We start from the raw sequence: 16556 nt of genomic DNA, 5'->3' as shown, positions 1-16556 counted from the left end.
AGACTCAAAATACTATATATGACTGATTCCATTTTTATGACATTCTTGCAAAGTCAAAATTATAGAAATAGAAACAAATCAGTGGTTGCAGATGCTAAGGAGTGGGGGAGGAGGGTTGACCACAAATGGGCAAAGGGGATGTTTTGGAGTCATGGAACTATTCTGTATCTTTATTTGTCAAAACATGTACAACTATACAGTAAAAAGGGTAACTTTAGTGTATGTAAATTACACCTTAATAAAAACCAGTCATATGTATCCCTATCACATGACTGAAATAAAGACTTGATCCCCACTCTGTGCTCTGAAAGTGAAGAGGAGAGAGATAGAGAGACAGAGAGACAGAGAGAGAGAGTTTTTCAAAGCTTCATTCTCTGGCCATAGAGATAATGTGTCTTATATACAGTTTGATACACAGAAATTTTAATACAGTTTTCAAAAAATAACTCATGGAGGACATTAATGCTAAGAATATAATTGTGGAATTTTACATTAATTACTTAATATGGAAAAAATACATATGTTATGAAATTCATTTTCACATTATTTAAGCAGGTTTTTCATATAGTAAAGAGCAGAGTACAGAGGTCAATATCAAATTAGCTGTGACCCTAGAGTGAGTCTTCAAGAAATTTTACTCTCTGTTCTTGTGAAGCACTAGGATACGCTGTAGCATTCATCGTAACCTTATGTAGTGGCTGAAGAGCAGACATTTTCTTAATTTTACAGCTTAAGAACCTGAAGACCCTGGAGTTTAAGTTAACTGCCTCAAGATTATAAAACTATGAAAATAAGAAAATATGTAAAAAGTCCAGGTGTTCTATGTCCAAATTCCGTGTTTTTCCTACAGTACAAATTCTCTTCTTGTTGTTATATATTAACTTTAAAAAGATAAAATGCAAATATACCTGGTTAAAATTTTGAGCATATTTTTTCTTTAAATAGGTTTATCACTTGTTTTTTCATCTTCTCCTATTATGATGGAAGTTTCAGTACCTAAATATTTACTCAGTCATTAACATTGATTATATTACTTAGACAAGAATGGATTTCTTTGCATTTATTATCTTTTCCTTGGAAATAGCTCTATGACTTGTTTTGTAAGATTTTTTAATCTTTTATTCATATCCCACTCTCATTCCTTTCAACAGCTATTTTATGTTTACACTACTCATCTAAAGACTTCTAAAATGACTTCTACCTCTATTCTTTTACCATTTAATTTTGCCTTTGACTTCTTAATAAAATGAGACTGTTAAACTGAACCTCTTCAAATTCATGGCTTTCCCCCATTCATACTTTTCTATCCATACTCTTTCTTCCCTCCTGGTAGGAAGAGTATTCATTCTCCTGCCCAAGACCAGTTATTCCAATGGATTTCTTGATGTTCATATTGATGTTCATCTTCCCAGGTATATTGTTCCATCAATGGTACCTTCTTTGTATCACCTTTAACCTCCTCTCTTTTTTCCTTTTGGGCTAAAATCATGCTCAAGAACCTCTGCTGTTTAGTATAAGGAAAGAAAATACATTAAAAAAAATGTGAAACAAAAGAAAACTTTTCTTTTCTTCTCTCTCTCTCTCCACCCATATCTAATGTCCTTTTTACCACCTAAGCCTCTAGTCCAGTTTTCAATCTTGGCAGCATATTAATACTATATGGGAGTTTTAAATTTTTAAAAATGTATCGGCTCTTTTCTCTTCTACTTTTCCCTTATCATGGCATGATTTTTTTTAGAGTAAGCTCTAGTTATTTATTGATACAAAACTTGTAATAAAAACAATAAAACAGGTTTAAAATAATGCTTTCATTGAGTTGTGTTGCCATGTTGAAAATAGAAGAAAGTTTCTTACAGTAACTTTTTTATAAACCCTAGCATTTTCAGAATTATGAATTTAGAGCCCAACTCCCTTTTTTCTCCATGTTAAATGAACTGTGGTGATGAATCTCATATGTGTCAGTGCTTCATGTGAACTTATCGAGGGTCTACCTTGCTTTGGCCATATTTCGTATAACAAAAAGCCAGATACTTGTTCATCCCTAGATAATGCATTTCTACCAAGAATCAACCCCTGCCACGTCCTTTAGCCTTGAAGTCTATAGTAGCAATAACAGGCCCAACATTCTAATACTAGGAATGAAATGCCATGAAAACCAAGTTAGAGCTTTGTTTGCCCTAAACTCTCAATATTTTCAACTAGAAAGAGTTATGGAGAGTATAGGAAGAAGACATCTGAAGGATTAATTAAAAAAAAAAAGAAACAAGAATAGCTTGCCAAGCTTTTGGCTTAACTTGGCTTTGGAAATCAGTTATTTTGACCAGTTATTTTGTCCATATCAAAAACACCTCCTATTGATCAATTAATTTTGCTTCACTTTTGTGATTACTGCTTTTTCACTTAAAGTGATCAAATTAGACCTGAACTGCTTCAATTTCATAAGATATATCACATCTCCCAAACTGTGGGATGTATATTTGAATGGGATTTGATTAAACTAGACAGCAGTGATTTATACTTATGGTAAGATGCTAAAATAGGAAGGAAGGTGTCAGTACAATTTTGAGCTACTTAGGGGGCCAGTTCATCTTTTATTGCTTTGATATATAATCAACTATTTTCTCAGTTTCATTAGCATACCAAACCCAGGCATCCAAAGATAACAGTAATAATAACATTTATCAATTGATACCTGTAAGCAGATCTCATTTGGGAAGCATACTAGAATTAAAGTAGCAACCACAATAGAAAGACAAAGATAGAACATGTTAAAAAGCCTGAGAAACACACTACTAACCTATTTTTTCAAGAATTACATTTCCCTGGGGAAGAGGGCATAGGAGATAATTTCATTCTGATTCCAAACCAGAAAGGTGAGTCTAGGCCACCATGGGTTTAGCAGGGCCTTTCTGACCTTGGACTATCATCTCTATGTAGGAATTATCATAGATTCACGTGTCTGTTTTCTACATTTATGTCTAAATATTTACGTTAAATTCATGTGTATGTTTTGAAATCTATACATATGTAGATATACAGTTTTCTAGATCATACTAAATAATTTCATTTACTACAATTTAAATTAATTGAAGTCACACTGAATCACTTTTGTTTCCCTTTTTTCCTATGAGGTATTCCAGCTGGATGCAAATAAAATGTGCCTTTCAATTCTTTTAAGACATTACTGTCCATGCACACCCACGTAACTTAGCAGTTAATGCCTAAATTGCCAAGTTGCTGGGTTGTTTTTTTTTTTTTTTTCCTCAGATGTATGAGTCTTATTTTTCCAACAGGAAAGTAAATTCTTTAGGGAGACATGCCATTTTCTTGTGTTTTTCTTCATCTAGTTGAGTATTAGCATGTTGACCTTCACTTTACTAATAAAGGCCAAATTATTACAGTCAAGGATATTTATATTTAAATAGGAAAATACATTTAAGATCTTTAAGACCCAGGAACATAAATTTCTAATAGTAGGATTTCAGACCATATGACAAGCTAATGGGGACTCATTTTTGGATGAGTGTTACTTTTTATCCATTGCTACAGAGATGAAACTGCCTACCTAGTTATTTATAATAAACAGGGTTCCTTTCTTTTTTCTTTCTCCTCTTTTCTCTAATACCTTCATGTCACTGTGAAAAAAATTGGTTTTTCTTTTCAGTTTCTCATGATTTTAGACAACCAATTTTAGTGTGTCATAAATAGTTCAATAGGCAGTCAGTCATTATCTCTGATGCCTATAATCTGGAAGTAAATCTAATATCCTGCTCCCTCTATAAATTACCATTTAATAAAATGTGATATTAAACAAGGTTTCTCTCCATACTTCATTGTCTTTTCTGTACGTTTGTTTTAGAAATTATCTCCTAAGGTAGCATACCTATTTGATTTTATCAGGTAGTATAAATGTTTATATACTCTTTAATCCAATGTAAAAGTACTTAATAAAAAGTTTAGGTCACACTCTGTCACTGGGTAGGAGAATCACTTTTTCAGTTTTTCTTTTTTAATCTTCCTGAGTTTTCCATGCACTTTACAATAGAAAGGGATCATTTATATTCATATTAAATAATTTACAATAATTAAACTTGTCAAAATTATTTAACTTAATAAAGTATTTAACTGGTTTTTACACATTTAAACTGATTCAGTTAGTTGAATTATGAGATAAATTATAATGATTTTAGAAATTCATTTGTAAAATTTTGGCATATTGGCAGGTCAAAAGAAATGTTACATAGGCAAAATAGCTTATCATTTATTGACATCAGAATTTTTCCTGATAATTTTAAATTTATATTAATGTGATCATTTTGTATTATTCCAAGTGATTGATGTCCACTAATTTTTCTTTTGACATCTGTGCTAAAATGCAAATTTCAAAAAGAGTTATCGAATCTATCAATAAATTTTAGGTGAAAAACAGAACAAACATTGGAAATAGAAAACATGGGTCTGAGTCCCCACCCTGTTATTTATTAGCTGAAATACAAATAATTTCTACATTTCTTCAACCTGTCTATAGTCTCAGAGGGCTATTATAAAACCAAATGAAGCTATGAATTACGTGTTTTCTGAACGATAAATTAAGGTCTCATTGGCTCTTCTAAATTCCACAGTAATCTACGTGGAGTCAGTTACTGTGCTGACATCTGGCTGTTGCTGGTTTTAAGAGTATCCAGAGAGAGTAACCTTGGTTGGCATCAAATTTGGTACTTTCTTGATGGCTGCTGTGGACAGGGCTATTGATATCTTCTTCAAACAGCTTCAAGGGTAGTGTTTGTCACACATGGAAGAAACATTAGAATTATACCGTGGATTTCAAGTGAAAATTGATGTTGAAAACCTGCCAACTTGGTGGGCTTTTCTGAGGCATACGTTTGGTAATGCTCAGACATAACTCAGGGGACTCAGTGTGAAGAGGGGTTGTTCCTGCTGGATTAGGAGAGGAAGGGCCATCTTTAACCACTTGCTTCTCAGTGAGATTAAGTTCTTGGCACTAAAACTTTATTCACTAATCCATTAAAATGAGAAGATGTTGTTGGTGTCTGCAACATCCCAGAAAAAACAATAGTTACTGTCATTTATACTCCTGCCTTCCAAAGGTAGAGTCTCTGTCCATTAAACTGGAGAAGAGAAAACAAAAATTGCTCCATAAGAGAAAATGAATGGAGAAATGGTCTGGGAAGATATTAAGGTGGTGCTGATGGTTGTGTTTGTTCAGTTGGGGTAGAGATAGGGATGAGAAACCCTTGATGTTTGTTAGAGCCTTGGTTGAAGGTAGGCAGACAGGGAGGGAAGAACAAGAGAAAAGGTGTCAGCTAAAAAAGAGGGGTGAAGCAATGGGGAAGTGGAATTTTAAGATGAATGATGATGTTCTTGGTAGATACCGCTTCTCCTGCTCTTCACAGCATGATCATTAGTGAAATGTCCATTCCTTGCTTTACATTTTCATGTTCAGTAAAATGTTCCTTTCTTGTTTCAAATTTTTTTTTACATAATAGCATTGACTTATTGTGAACTTGAAAGCTTTTCTCCTCATGAAATAAAATCAAGTATAGAGAAAAAGAAACATTTGGTCTTGATAGATAATGTCTTTTGACTCATACTACAGAAAATAAGATCACATCTTGAAAGTTGGGTATAATAAAATTGAAAGCATGATCCTAAAGCTTTATTTCAAAGCATCCATCAGCAAGAGAAAGAGAGTAAATTAGAAAGTGGAGACTTGTTTGATCTGCCTTTGGAGGTAAAATTAGAGCTGCTTATAAGAGCAAAAGGTTCAGGAGTGTTGAATCAAAGCTATGAGAAAGGCTTCAAGAGAAACGAAATGCTTCTTGTATTTTAGGACATACATGTAGAAAAGTCATTTAAAGTTGTTTCTATTGCACTACATCAAATTAGGTTTTGTTTCTGTTTTGACAGCCATGGTGACTCTAGTTCTGTTTTGCCAAAATATGTTTAAGAATAGGAATAGAATTTTGTTGAGTCACTGAGAACTGTATCATATTTTGGATTCTAAATTATCTACCCTGGTGATTAGAGAATTCAGGAATATTGATTTGAGAGTCTTTGAAAGAAAAGATTAAGTGAAGTTCTTTCATTTCTTTTTCTTTAGTATTCCTCCTTCCTTTGTTGTTATGTTCCTTTGCATTTAATCATTTTCCAAGAGCTTATGTTTTTTCTCAGTTGAAGATTATTCTGTAACAGAGCAATGTATAAAAATACTAAATGCTGGGAATTATTTTTCTCTAGAAGGAACAGCAGAAATTAAGTATTTAGACTTTTACAAAATGTTTTTGTTTCTTTTATACAGAGTGATTATGTACCCCATCAATATGGAACGTGGATTAGGTGTTTGAATGCTTTGTGTGCCTCAGTCACTTTTACAAACATGTGTTACTAAGTTTAAAGATAAATTCTATTTTTCCAAACTAATTAGTAGGATTTCAGGATATATTGTTCACTCATATTTTCTTTCCATGGCTTACCACTAATCTTTAGGTTAGCGGCTACATGATTAAAGTAAGTTAGACATATGAGGAGCTTTGTTCCTGGATTCTGCTTCACTTATGTATAAAGTATTTGGATGGTGAGAGAAGCATTTGTTTCTTTCATGAACACTAAAAGTTTATTAATTGATAACCATATGAATATGTTATCTTTAAGGCTTCAAAGATTTAAAGATTATATACCAGATGATTCAATTTATACAGAATTGATATATAAAGATAGAAAACAGATCAGTGGTTGCCTAGGGATGGGTGGGAGTAGTGAGAGGCAGGAATTATAAAAGGGCACAAGGAAATTTTAAGGGGTGATGAATATGTTCATTATCCGGATTGTGGTTATGGTTTCATGAATGTGTACATATGTCGAGACATCAAACTGTACACTTTAAATACATATAGTTTTTATAGGTGAATTACACCTCAATAAAGCTGTTAAAATATAAATTTATGTAGTTATACATTTTTTTAATTTATATATTTCAGCTCAGTTTGATTGGTTTTGTGCCCTACTTTACCAGGAAGACTATTAAAAATCAAACAAATCAAAACATAGTCTCCCATCCCAAGGAGCTTGAAACAGTGGAATATTTCCATTTGGGGGAGCATAGCAAGCAAGATTTTTTAAAACATTCTACACTACAGTTCAAATAGATTCTGAATCATATTTTAATTTGTTGCTGAGCTAGGAACAATATATTGGCACTCAGTGGAGACCAAAATAAACACACAAATACATAAATGAAGAGAAAAGTGGAAGTAGAGTGAAAAATGACTTTGAAAGCATGAGGAACTGGAGACCAAGCTTTGCAGTCCATGCAAAGTTTGGAATCTGAGCCTGAGAACCCTCAAATAAGTATGGACCCTGAATGGGGCTATATAGTGAAAGGATGGGCTAGGAAAAGAAATTGCCAGTCAAAAATTAGATTCCACCATGAAATTTGTCATTTCCAAGGTTGCTATTGGGGAAAGTATTATTAATAAGATTCTTTACAGATAAGCTGTAGTCATTAGCCTGCTCTCCTATAAGTCTGGTGTTCAAATTTGCACTATTTAGTTAGGGAAACCTCAAACTGAGATCTGAAATTAACATAGATTAGCTTGCGGGCACCATAGGCCATTAAGCAGAAGCCATCACAAATCCTCTCTGTAGAAAGTATATTCGATTTGGACTCTCTGGATATCTACAAATTCTGTTCCACCAATATGTGTTCCCAATTCGAAAAAATATTACTAAACATATAAGGAAATGTGCCATCAAGATTGAGCATCAGCAGAACAATACACAAGTTCTCATATTGAAATTATCAGATAAACCATAAAGAACTATTTTTCAAATGAATAAAAAATAATAAAATAAAAAATAACCAGCACACTAAAGACTATCTAAAATAACCAGATAGATTTTTAAAGAAACAGATATACATTGTGTGTGTAAAATCTACAATTCTTAAATGAAAAAAATCAATGGATGTGGTGAACAGAAGACTAGACACCTCTAAAGAAAGCAATAGTAACTGGAGCAGACAACAAAAACAATGGGAACTATGAGCCTGCAGCCTGCAAATCGGAGACCCCAAACATGGTAAGTGAAGCAAAATGAGAAGACAGAGAAACATATAGCAGATGAAGGAGCAAGGTGAAAACCCACCAGACAAAACAAATGAAGAGGAAATAGACTACCTGAAAAATGATTCAGAGTAATGATAGTAAAGATGATCCAAAATCTTGGAAATAGAATGGAGAAAATACAAGGACCTAGAAGAACTAAAGAGCAAATGAACAATGATGAACAACACAATAAATGAAATTAAAAATTCTCTAGAAGGAATCAAGAGCAGAATAACTGAGGCAGAAGAATGGATAAGTGACCTAGAAGACAAAACAGTGGAAATAACTACCACAGAGCAGAATACAGAAAAAAGAATGAAAAGAATTGAGGACAGTCTCAGAGACCTCTGGGACAACATTAAATGCTCCAATATTCGAATTATAGGGGTTTCAGAAGAAGAAGAGAAAAGAAAGGGTCTGAGAAAATATTTGAAGAGATTATAGTTGAAAACTTCCCTAATATTGGGAAGGAAATAGTCAATCAAGTCCAGGAAGGGCAGAGAGTCCATAGAGGATAAATCCAAGGAGAAACACACCAAGACACATATTAAGCAAACTATCAAAAACTAAATACAAAGAATAAATATTAAAATCAGCAAGGGAAAAGTAACAAACAACATACAAGGGAACCCCCATAAAGTTAACGCTGATCTTTCAGCAGAAACTCTGCAAGCCAGAAGGGTGTGGCAGGATATATTTAAGGTGATGAAAGGGAAAAACCTACAATCAAAATTACTCTACCCAGCAAGGATCTCATTCAGATTCGATGGAAAATTAAAACCTTTACAGACAAGCAAAAGCTGAGAGAATTCAGCACCACAAAACCAGCTTTACCACAAAATCTAATGGAATTTCTCTAGGCAGGAAACACAAGAGAAGGAAAAGACCTATAATAACAAACCAAAACAATTAAGAAAATGGTAATAGGAACATACATATCAATATTTACCTTAACATGTAAATGTATTAAATGCTCCAACCAAAAGACATAGACCAGCTGAATGGATACAAAAAGAAGACCTGTATATATGCTGTCTACAAGAGACCCACTTCAGACTTAGGGACACATACTGACTGAAAATGAGGGAATGGAAAAAGATATTCCATGAAAATGGATATCAAAAGAAAGCTGGAGCAGCAATTCTTATATCAGACAATGTAGACTTTAAAAAAGACTATTACAAGAGACACAGAAGGACAGTACATGATGATCAAGGGATCAATCCTAGAAGAAGATATAAGAATTGTAAATATTTATGCACCCAATACAGGAGCACCTCAGTACATAAGGCAAATGCTAACAGCCATAAAAGAGGAAATTGACAGTAACACAATGAGAGTAGGGGACTTTAACACCCCACTTTCACCAATGGACAGATCCTCAAAAATGAAAATAAATAAGAAAACACAAGCTTTAAATGATACCTTAAATAAGATGGACTTAATTGATATTTATAGGACATGCCATCCAAAAACAACAGAATACACTTTCTTCTCTAGTGCTCATGGAACATTCTACAGGATAGATCATATCTTGTGTCACAAATCAAGCCTTGGTAAATTTAAGAAAATTGAAATTGTATCAAGTATCTTTTCTGTCCCCAATGCTATGAGACTAGATATCAATTACAGGAAAAATTGTAAAACATACAAACACATGGAAACTAAACAGTACACTACTACATAGTCTCAATAGATCAATAAATCTCTCAATCAAGAGATCACCAAAGAAATCAAAGAGGAACTTAAAAAATACCTAGAAACAAATGATCATGAAAACCCGACAACCCAAAAACAATGGGATGCAGCAAAAGCAGTTCTAAGAGGAAAGTTTATAGAAATACAATCCTACCTCAAGAAACATTTCAAATAAACAACCTAACTTTACACCTAAAGCAATTAGAGAAAAAAGAACAAATAAACCCCAAAGTTAGCAGAAGGAAAGAAATCATAAAGATCAGATCAGAAAGAAATGAAAAAGTAATGAAGGAAATGATAACAAAGATCAATAAAACTAAAACCTGGCTCTTTGGGAAGATAAACAAAATTGATAAACCATTAGCCAGACTCATCAAGAAAACAGGGAGAAGACTCAAATCAATAGAATTAGAAATGAAAAATGAGAAGTAACAACTGACCCTGCAAAATACAAAGGACCATGAGGGATTAGTAGAAGCACCTGCATGCCAATAAATGGACAACCTGGAAGAAATGGACAAATTCTTAGAAAAGCACAACCTTCCGAGACTGAACCAGGAAGAAATACAAAATATAAACCAACCAATCACAAGCTGTGAAATTGAGACTGTGATTAAAAAGCTTCCAACAAAAAAATCCCAGGACCAGATGGCTTCACAGGCGAATTCTATCAAATATTTACAGAAGAGCTAACACCAATCCTTCTCAAAGTCTTCCAAAATCTAGCAGAGGGAGGAACACCCCCAAACTCATTCTATGAGGCCACCTTCACCCTGACACCAAAACCAGACAAAGATGTCACAAGAAAAGAAAACTATAGGCCAATATTCCTGATGAACATAGATGCAAAATTCCTCAACAAAGTACCAGCAAACAGAATCCAACAGCACATTAAAAGGATCATGCACCATGATCAAGTGGGGTTTATCCCAGGAATGAAGGATTCTTCAACATACACAAATCAATCAATGTGATACACTATATTAACAAATTTAAGGAAAAAAACCATATGATCACCTCAATAGATGCAGATAAATCTTTTGACAAAACTCAAAAGCCATTTATGATAAAAACCCTCCAGAAAGTAGGCATAAAGGCAACTTACCTCAACATAATAAAGGCCATACATGACAAACCCACAACCAACATCATTCTCAATGGTGAAAAACTGAAAGCATTTCCACTAAGATCAGGAACAAGAAAAGATTGTCCACTCTCACCACTATTATTCAACATAGTTTTGGAAGTTTTAGCCACAGGAATCAGAGAAGAAAGAAGAAATAAAAGGAATCCAAATCGGAAAAGAAGAAGTAAGACTGTCACTGTTTGCAGATGACATGATACTATACATAGAGAACCTTAAAGATACTATGAGAAAACTACTAGAGCTAATCAATGAATTTGGTTAAGTAGCAGGATACAAAATTAATGCACAGAAATCTCTTGCATTCATATACATTAATGATGAAAAATCCGTAAGACAGATTAAGGAAACACTCCCATTTACCACAGCAGCAAAAAGAGTAAAATACCTAGGAATAAACCTACCTAAGGAGACAAAAGACCTGTAGGCAGAAAACTATAAGACACTGATGACAGAAATTAAAGGTGATACAAACAGATGGAGAGATATACCATGTTCTTGGATTGGAAAAATCAACATTGTGAAAATGACTATACTACCCAAAGGAATCTACAAATTCAATGCAATCCCTATCAAACTTCCAGTGGCATTTTTCACAGAACTAGAACAAAAAGTTTCACAATTGGTATGGAAACACAAAGACCCCAAATAGCCAAAGCAATCTTGTGAAGTAGAAATAGTGCTGGAGGAATCAGGCCCCCAGACTTCGTACTATATGGCAAAGCTACAGTAATCTAGACAGTATGGTACTGGCACAAAAACAGAAACATAGATCAATGGAACAGGATAGAAAGCTCAGAGATATCCCACACACATATGGTCACTTTATTTTTGATAAAGGAGGCTAGAATGTCCAATGGAGCTAAGACAGCCTCTTCAATAAGTGGTGCTGGGAAAATTGGACAGCTACATGTAGAAGAATGAAATTAGAACACTCCCTAACACCATCACAAAAATAAACTCATAATGGATTAAAGACCTAAATGTAAGACCAGACACTATAAAACTATTGAAGGAAAACATAGGCAGAACACTCTATGACATAAATAACATGAAGATTCTTTTTGACCTACCTCCTAGAGAAATGGGAATAAAAACAAAAATAAACAAATGGGACCTAATGAAACTTAAAAGCTTTTGCACAGCAAAGGAAATGATAAACAACATGAAAAGACAACCCTCAGAATGGGAGAAAATATTTGCAAATAAAGCAACTGACAAAGGACTAACCTCCAAAACTTACAAGCAACTGATGCAGCTCAATATCAAAAAAGGAAACAACCCAATCCAAAAATGGGCAGAAGATCTAAATAGACATTTCTCCGAAGAAGATATACAGATTGCCAACAAACACATGAAAGGATGCTCAACATCACTAATCATTAGAGAAATGCAAATCAAAACTACAATGAGGTATCACCTCACAGCTTTCAGAATGACCATCATCAAAAAATCTACAAACAATAAATGCTGGAGAGGGTGTGGAGAAAAGGGAACCCTCTTGCACTGTTGGTGGGGATGTAAATTGATATAGCCACTGTGGAGAATAGTATGGAGGTTCCTTAAAAACTAAAAATAGAACTACCACATGACCCAGCAATCCCACTGCTGGGTATATACCCTGAGAAAACTATAATTCAAAAAGAGTCACGTACCACAATGTTCATTGCAGCTCTATTTACAATAGTCAGGACATGGAAGCAACCTATGTGTCCATTGATAGATGAATGTATAGAGAAGATGTGGCACATATATACATTGGAATATTACTCAGCCATAAAAAGAAACGAAATTGAGTTATTTGTAGTGAGGTGGATGGACCTAGAGACTGTCATACAGAGTGAAGTAAGTCATAAAGAGAGAAACATATACCGTATACTAACACATATATATGGAATCTAAAAAAAAAATGGATATGAAGAACCTAGGGACAGGACAGGAATAAAGACCCAGACACAGAGAATGGACTTGAGGACACTGGTACGGGGAAGGGTAAACTGGGACAAAGTGAGAGAGTGACATTGAAATATATACACTACCAAATGTTAAATAGATAGCTAGTGGGAAGCAGCCACATAGCACAGGGAGACCAGCTTGGTGCTTCGTGACCACTTAGAGGGGTGGGATAGGAAGTTTGGGAGGGAGACGCAAGAGGGAGGGGATATAGGTATATATGTATATGTATAGCTGATTCACTTTGTTATAAAGCAGAAACTAACACACCATTGTAAAGCAATTATACTCCAATAAAGATGTTAAAAAAGAAAAGTCATGCCTGATCATCTCAATTAAAAATATTTATTTGAGAGAGTAGAACACTCATTCATGTGAAAAGATATTTAGAAAAATAGAAAAAGACAGAAATTTCCTTAACCAAATGAAGGCTTTATATATATATATATATATATAGCAATTTATCACTGATAGTGGTGAATCCTTAGAAGTAATATGTTTAATGTCAAGACCAACCAAGACAACAGCATTTAGTATCATTGATGCTAATCTATCACTGCAAAAGAAAACAAAAGAGAACAAACAAAGAAATGAAAAAGAGTTATAATCAGTACTGCCACAATGAATAACTGTAAGGGTCATGCTATGAATGATGCCTCTGGAAATACAGGCCTGATTTTAAGATGGGAAATAATGAGGTAAAATTACCATCGTTCACAGAAAAATGAATGCCTTTTTAACGATCCAAACCATCCACACAAACTGGTAGAGCTAATAACAGACTTTAGCCAAATCAATATGTAAAAATGAATAACATTAGTACTAGCAACAATAATTTAAAAATTTTAAATAATAGCTATAGTAAGACATCCCATTACTCAAATAACATGTTTCTTTAGAATATTTCTACCCCAAAATGCAAAATCATCTGGAAGGAGAAAACTATAAAACTAAATTAAAATACATTTATTAAATAAGTATTTTATTTAAATATTTATTATTAAGTATTTTATTAAATACCTTTATTAAATGAAAAGATAATCCATGCTTACAGACAGGAAGTATCAAGATCATGATGATGTCAGTTCTCCTTAAATTAATGTATATATTTAATGCAATTATTTTAAAAATTCCCAACAGAGTTCTTTTTCTAAATAGATAGTGATAACTTAATCCTGAAATTCATATGAAGAACAGTGAAGATAATTTTGAAGAAGGAGAGGTTATTTGCACTACCAGATAGCAAAACTTATGAAAAAGACATAGTAGTATTAATACAAAGATACATATAGACACATATATATACAGAAATATATATATGCAAATACATTTATATATACACCCATACTGCAACATACACACACGTTGCAGAGTATGATAGCATACTTACATGCATGTGTGTATATGTACATATTGGCATATTATCATATGATGTGCATACAGATCGGTGTATGCTGTAGGAGAGGTACATACATATAGGTATATATTTCTCTATATATGTGTGTGTATTTTTGTGCTAATACTACTATATCTTTATCATAAGTTTTGCTATCTGGTAGTCAAATATCTTCTCTTTATTCTTCAAAATTATATATACATGTGTATATTAAAGAGAGAGAGAGAGACATGAAGAGATACAGTGACACAGAGAGAGAGAGAGAGAAACTGAGAGTCCAAAGCAGCAGAATATTGGCATGAATTCTTGTCTACCTATGGTTTAGTATTTTGTGTGTATATGTATCTCTAAATAAAATAAAGTTATTTGTGTTTTTATTTTTTTTCTAAATAGTATCATGCTAATCATATCACCTAATTAGAGATATTTAGTCAGTGGAATTGAGACAATTTGGTGATCCAGTGATGTGGCAAGATAAGGGAAAGCGAGGAGCCTGGGAAGATCACCTGGTTCTTTGCTAAGATTCAGGGGGAATACAGTTGTCTTCACTAGTATATAGGTTGCAAGGGAAGGACCAGGTTTGGAGTAATAATGTTGAGCCCAGTTCTCAGATCCTTCAAGTTTGGGATTCCTGTGGGACCTTGAGAATGCTATCTGTGCTTTGCAGAGGGATCCAAGGAAATAAAGTGGCTTCAGAGTACGGCAAGCAAATAGGAGGGAGAATTTGGAAATGTCAATTTCCAGGACAGAATAGAGCGAAGATGAGTTAAAAGTGCTCGTATAGCTTACACTGTGCTTTTTTTGTTTTTCTTTTAATAGAAAGCCTCACCATTTAACTCAAACTAATTTTCACTGAAGACTTACTTTATATCACAGTCCTTACTCTGAGCTGCAATGGAAGCAAAGGCACAGATTTTGTCCCTTCAATTCTATTTTTAAGATGTGTCAGATTCTCTGTCGCACTAATAATGCTCTGGCTCACCTCTGGGAAATTATACCCTTCTTTTGCTCTGCCATGGACACCCGTTCATGATCTGGCCTCTCCCTTCTTCACCTCGGGCCTCAGTGTGGGTATGACCCCTATAGGGAAGAGTCCCTTTATTCATTATCTTCCTCCCTAAGATTAGAATAAACTTATCAATAAGAAGGACTATATATTTATTGCTGGCATAAACCCTGTGCCCAATATGGTGCCTGATAAACAGTATTTAATAAGTGTTTGTTAACTATTAAATGTTGTTTATTTAAGACATAGGTCATGCACACCAGGGGCTTATAATCAAACTTAAGTGTTGCATGGTTTGCTTGGAATCATTCTGTATTGCTTTATGCTTGTGTCTTCTTCCAGTTAAATATAAATAACTCAAGGTTGAGAACTATATTTTCTCCTTGTTTGGCATTGCTCATCATGCCTGATACAGTGGTCAGATAATTTGTATAGCATTCAGCTGAGCAATATTTGAAGCCATACATGAGACTATCCATTTTGCACTATTTCCAAATTAAATATTCTACTGCAAACCTAATAATTTGTTTATTTAACTCAGGACTGATTTCCCCACAAGGAACCATTAATACCTCAACATTGGCTTTATAAACCTGGTAAAACCTGATGATTATCAGCTATTAGTAATTTGTTAGATCCCTTATATAAAATTTAAATAGAAGAGCACAATGCTTCAAGTTAATGGCATTATCTGGTTATGATTTTAACAAGAGAGCAAAAGTTGGAACATGATTTCTCAAATTCTTATGGTGAAAGTGGGATTTTGAATTCATTATTTTCTTAATTTTGGAATTATTTTAAGTGCATTTTACTTAAATAAAGACTTTATCTGCAATAGGAAATGCATGTGGAACTCGAATCTTAAAACCTCTAAAAAATTTAACTTTATGTTTTGTTGTTTGAGTTAGGGATGGGTTGGCTAAGGCACGCCTCTGTGTTTGAGATAGAGATGGAAAGAAATGAGAGAGAGAAAAAGAAACAGAACATTTGACTAATGACCTTTTAAATGGATCAAAACAACAATCTATTTATATCCACTGGGAAATGTTCATCCCTTTGAAGGCATCTCAGTCTCTTTATCCTATGTGTCCTTTTAAGGTGTTCCGTTTTAATCCTGGTCTAAATAAAGAAAGTAAATGTTGCACAGGATCAAATTTACAGTCTAGCTAAATGAGAAATCCATTAGGTTTGAAACTCTGTAGAAGTTGCATTGCTGTGGCATTGATCTCTTTTTCC

Source organism: Orcinus orca, chromosome 12 (genome assembly GCF_937001465.1).
Source record: "Orcinus orca chromosome 12, mOrcOrc1.1, whole genome shotgun sequence".
Classification (NCBI taxonomy): domain Eukaryota; kingdom Metazoa; phylum Chordata; class Mammalia; order Artiodactyla; family Delphinidae; genus Orcinus; species Orcinus orca.
Note: the sequence above shows the minus strand (reverse complement) of the source record.